The sequence below is a fragment of the Oncorhynchus mykiss genome, chromosome 4 (genome assembly GCF_013265735.2).
Source record: "Oncorhynchus mykiss isolate Arlee chromosome 4, USDA_OmykA_1.1, whole genome shotgun sequence".
Lineage (NCBI taxonomy): Eukaryota > Metazoa > Chordata > Actinopteri > Salmoniformes > Salmonidae > Oncorhynchus > Oncorhynchus mykiss.
The window spans coordinates 31,039,411-31,045,410 of record NC_048568.1 but is presented as its reverse complement, the minus strand read 5'-3'; positions in this window follow the sequence as shown (position 1 = coordinate 31,045,410).

The window sequence follows — 6,000 nt, the reverse complement described above, 5'->3', positions numbered from 1 at the left end:
TTGTGAATGAAGTCAGCACAAATACATTCCTTGGTTTTGTTTAATTAATAATTTGTGTCCTAAGCAGACTTAAATGAGCACAATGCTTCTTCTGAAATGTGAATTAACTTCTGAAAATGTTTAAATTAATTAATAAAAATACAGTACTTCAAAATCTTCAGTTACAGGTGTTTTTCAGGCTACCCTTCCACAATGTAAGGTAAAGCATGAATGCATTGACCTTATTTAATTTACAGGTTTGTCTGTCCTCTTAGAAACAGGACCGTCAGAGATTTTATGTAGGCCTACTCAGAATTTCTGTGGCAAAATAAAGAATTTGAAGCAGTAGAAGGCCTAGCTTACCATAGCCACCAGTTCTTCCCGTTGACATTCCAAATGACTTTAGCATACGGCCTTTAGCATACGGCCAGAAACGAAGCAGGTCAAAGCCCCTGTGCTGTCCAGCAGTGGTTTAGTGCCTGTGAGTAAACGCTGCGGTGCAGCCTTGGCAAGACATAGAAACCCAATCCTTGCTTTTCATTTAGTTTTAGAATAAATATTCTACTTCGTTATGGTGGCTGCCTCTCAGTGGAACAAAACAAAAAGATAATTAATAAGGAAAGAGACAACCTACTAGCTAGGCTATAGTCTAGTTTTCTATCTGACATTTGATAATTATACTGTCTCCTACTGACAAAGACAGTAAATTACTGAATTAAACCCCAATTTTTTATTTTAACTTTATTTAACCAGGTTAGCTAGTTGAGAACAAGTTCACATTTACAACTGCGACCTGGCCAAGATAAAGTAAAGCAGTGCGACACAAATAGAGTTACACATGGAATAAACTAGCGTACAGTCAGTAACACAGTAGAAAAATAAACATTGTTTAATATACAGTGTGTGCAAATGGCATGAATAAGGCAATAAATAGGCCCTAGTAGCGAAGTAATTACAATTTAGCAGATTAACACTGGAGTGATAAATGAGCAGATGATGTGCAAGTAGATATACTGGTGTGCAAAAGAGCAGAAAAGTACATTAAAACAATATAGGGATGAGGTAGGTAGATTGGGTGGGCTATTTACAGATGGACTATGTACAGCTGCAGCGGTCGGTTAGCTGCTCAGACAGCTGATGTTTAAAATTAGTGAGGGAATATAAGTCTCCAGCTTCAGCGATTTTTGCAATTCGTTCCAGTCACTGGCAGCAGAGAACTGGAAGGAAAGGCAGCAAAATTAGGTGTTGGCTTTGGGGATGACCAGTGACCAGTGCTGGAATGCGTGCTACGGGTGGGTGTTGTTATCGTGACCAGTAAGCTGAAATAAGGCGGAGCTTTACATAGCTTAGACTTATAGACGACCTGGAGCCAGTGGGTCTGGCGACAAATATGTTGCGAGGGCCAGCCTACTAGAGCATACAGGTCGCAGTGGTGGGTGGTATAAGGTGATTTGGTTACAAAACGGATGGCACTGTGATAGCAAACTGGATGGAGTCTGAGTAGAGTATTGGAAGCTGAAGTCGAGGATCGGTAGGATAGTTAGTTTTACTAGGGTAAGTTTGGCGGCTTGAGTGAAGGATGCTTTTTTTCAAAATAGAAAGCCGATTCTAGATTTGATTTTGGATTGGAGATGTTTAATATGAGTCTGAAGGAGAGTTTACAGTCTAGCCAGACACCTAGGTATTTATAGTTGTCCACATATTCTAGGTTGGGACCGTCCAGGGTGGTGATGCTAGTCGGGTGGGCTGGTGCGGGCATTGAATGGTTGAAAAGCATGCATTTATTTTTACTAGCGTTTACGAGCAGTTGGAGGCCAAGGAAGGAGAGTTGTATGGCATTGAAGCTCGTTTGGAGGTTAGTTAGCACAGTGTCCAAGGAAGGGCCAGAAGTATACAGAATGGTGTAGTCTGCGTAGAGGTGGATCAGAGAATCGCCCGCAGCAAGAGTGACATCATTGATATATACAGAGAAAATAGTTGACCCGAGAGCTGAACCCTGTGGTACCCCCAAAGAGACTGCCAGAGGTCCGGACAACATGCCCTCCGATTTGACACACTGAACCCTGTCTGCAAAGTAGTTGGTGAACCAGACGAAGCAGTCATTAGAAAAACCAAGACTATTGAGTCTGCCGATAAGAATACGGTGATTGACAGAGTCAAAAGCCTTGGCCAGGTCGATGAAGACGGCTGCACAGTACTGTCTTTTATCGATGGCGATTATGATATCGTTTAGTACCTTGAGCATGGCTGAGGTGCACCCGTGACTGGCTCGGAAGCCGGATTGCACAGCGGAGAAGGTACGGTGGTATTCGAAATGGTCAGTGATCTGTTTATTAACTTGGCTTTCGAAGACTTTAGATAGGCAGGGGAGGATGGATATAGGTCTGTAACAGATTGGGTCTAGGGTGTCACTCCCTTTGAAGAGGGGGATGACCGTGGCAGCTTTCCAATCTTTAGAGATCTCGGACGATACGAAGAGAGGTTGAACAGGCTGGTAATAGGGGTTGCAACAATGGCGGCGGATAGTTTCAGAAAGAGAGGGTCCAGATTCTCTAGCCCAGCTGATTTGTACAAACGGTGTGTCTACCCCATGGAAGAGCATTCATAACATTCCATTGTGGGCCGTCACAGTAGACTACACCCCAGTAAGCACGGACTGGCGCTGATGTCTCTTGGATGTCTTTTTTTGGTGTTTTACAAATGGTAGGCCTACCACATACTGAAGCTCACCACCTGCCTCAATCTGCATCATCCAGTCACAGCCAGCTCAGACTAACATCTTGGTTAATACCTGGGGAACATGTTCTAGTTCTGTCAAATGTGAGCAGAGAGCACCTTAATGTTACTGGTCTGTCAGGCTTCACTGGTGTTGAAGAGGAGACTGAAGAAGAGAAATATCTTAATGTACTGCTTATATTGCATTATATTATTGCATATATTGTATTCGCACCTAGAGCTCCAAACACCTGTAGTCCCACCTGTAGTCCCAACTAGAGTCCCACCTGTTGGGTCAGCTGTAGTCCCACCTGTAGTCCCGCCTGTAGTCTAACCATTAGACCCATCTAGAGTCCCACCTGTAGTCTAAGCAGTAGACCCACCTGTAGTCCCACCTGTAGTCCCACCTGTAGTCCCAACTAGAGTCCCATCTGTTGTCCCATCTGTAGTCCCACCTGTAGTCTAATCAGTAGACCCATCTAGAGTCCCACCTGTAGTCTAACCAGTAGACCCACCTGTAGTCCCACCTGTAGTCCCACCTGTATTCCCACCTGTAGTCTAACCAGTAGACCCACCTGTAGACCCACCTGTAGTCCCACCTGTAGTCTAATCAGTAGACCCACCTGTAGACCCACCTGTAGTCCCACCTGTAGTACCACTGGTAGACCCATCTAGAGTCCCACTTAGAGTCCCACCTGTAGTCCCACCTGTAGTCCCACCTGTAGACCCACCTGTAGTCTAACCAGTAGTCCCACCTGTATTCTAACCAGTAGTCCCACCTGTATTCCCACCTGTAGTCCCACCTGTAGACCAACCTGTAGTCTAACCAGTAGTCCCACCTGTAGTCCCACCTGTAGTCCCACCTGTAGTCTAACTAGTAGTCCCACCTGTAGTCTAACCAGTAGTCCCACCTGTAGTCTAACCAGTAGTCCCACCTGTAGTCCCACCTGTAGTCCCACCTGTTGTCCCACCTGTAGTCTAACCAGTAGTCCCACCTGTAGTCCCACCTGTAGTCCCACCTGTTGTCCCACCTGTAGTCCCACCTGTAGTCCCGCCTGTAGTCTAACCAGTAGACCCATCTAGAGTCCCACCTGTAGTCTAAGCAGTAGACCCACCTGTAGTCCCATCTGTAGTCACACCTGTAGTCCCACCTGTAGTCCCACCGGTAGTCTAACCAGTAGACCCACCAGTAGTCCCACCTGTAGTCCACCTGTAGTCCCAACTAGAGTCCCATCTGTTGTCCCACCTGTAGTCCCACCTGTAGTCTAATCAGTAGACCCACCTGTAGTCCCACCTGTAGTCCCACCTGTATTCCCACCTGTAGTCTAACCAGTAGACCCACCTGTAGACCCACCTTAGTCCCACCTGTAGTCTAATCAGTAGACCCACCTGTAGACCCACCTGTATTCCCACCTGTAGTCCCACCTGTAGACCCACCTGTAGTCTAACCAGTAGTCCCACCTGTAGACCCACCTGTAGTCTAACCAGTAGCCCCACCTGTAGTCTTACCTGTAGTCTAACCAGTTCTCCCAACTGTAGTCCCACCTGTTGTCCCACCTGTAATCTAACCAGTAGTCCCACCTGTAGTCTAACCAGTAGTCCCACCTGTAGTCCCACCTGTCTTACCTGTAGTCTAACCAGTTCTCCCAACTTTAGTCCCACCAGTAGTCCCACCTGTAGTCTAACCAGTAGTGCCACCTGTAGTCCCACCTGTAGTCTTACCTGTAGTCTAACCAGTTCTCCCAACTGTAGACCCACCTGTAGTCTAACCAGTAGTCCCACCTGTAGTCTTACCTGTAGTCTAACCAGTTCTCCCAACTGTAGTCCCACTTGTAGTCCCACCTGTAGTCTAACCAGTAGTCCCACCTGTAGTTCCACCTGTAGTCCCACCTGTAGTCCCACCTGTAGTCCACCTGTAGTCCCAACTAGAGTCCCATCTGTTGTCCCACCTGTAGTCCCACCTGTAGTCTAATCAGTAGACCCATCTAGAGTCCCACCTGTAGTCTAACCAGTAGACCCACCTGTAGTCCCACCTGTAGACCCACCTGTAGTCCCACCTGTAGTCTAATCAGTAGACCCACCTGTCGACCCACCTGTAGTCCCACCTGTAGTCCCACCTGATGTCCCACCGGTAGACCCATCTAGAGGCCCACTTAGAGTCCCACCTGTAGTCCCACCTGTAGTCCCACCTGTAGACCCACCTGTAGTCTAACAAGTAGTCCCACCTGTATTCTAACCAGTAGTCCCACCTGTATTCCCACCTGTAGTCCCACCTGTAGACCCACCTGTAGTCTAACCAGTAGTCCCACCTGTAGACCCACCTGTAGTCTAACCAGTAGTCCCACCTGTAGTCTTACCTGTAGTCTAACCAGTTCTCCCACCTGTAGTCTAACCAGTAGTCCCACCTGTAGTCCCACCTGTAGACTCACCTGTAGTCTAACCAGTAGTCCCACCTGTAGACCCACCTGTAGTCTAACCAGTAGTCCCACCTGTAGTCTTACCTGTAGTCTAACCAGTTCTCCCAACTGTAGTCCCACCTGTTGTCCCACCTGTAATCTAACCAGTAGTCCCACCTGTAGTCTAACCAGTAGTCCCACCTGTAGTCCCACCTGTCTTACCTGTAGTCTAACCAGTTCTCCCACCTTTAGTCCCACCAGTAGTCCCACCTGTAGTCTAACCAGTAGTGCCACCTGTAGTCCCACCTGTAGTCTTACCTGTAGTCTAACCAGTTCTCCCAACTGTAGACACACCTGTAGTCTAACCAGTAGTCCCACCTGTAGTCTTACCTGTATTCTAACCAGTTCTCCCACCTGTAGTCTAACCAGTAGTCCCACCTGTAGTCCCACCTGTAGACCCACCTGTAGTCTAACCAGTAGTCCCACCTGTAGACCCACCTGTAGTCTAACCAGTAGTCCCACCTGTAGTCTTACCTGTAGTCTAACCAGTTCTCCCACCTGTAGTCTAACCAGTAGTCCCACCTGTAGTCCCACCTGTCTTACCTGTAGTCTAACCAGTTCTCCCACCTTTAGTCCCACCAGTAGTCCCACCTGTAGTCTAACCAGTAGTGCCACCTGTAGTCCCACCTGTAGTCTTACCTGTAGTCTAACCAGTTCTCCCAACTGTAGACCCACCTGTAGTCTAACCAGTAGTCCCACCTGTAGTCTTACCTGTAGTCTAACCAGTTCTCCCAACTGTAGTCCCACTTGTAGTCCCACCTGTAGTCTAACCAGTAGTCCCACCTGTAGATCCACCTGTAGTCCCACCTGTAGTCCCACCTGTAGTCTTACCTGTAGTCCCACCTGCAGT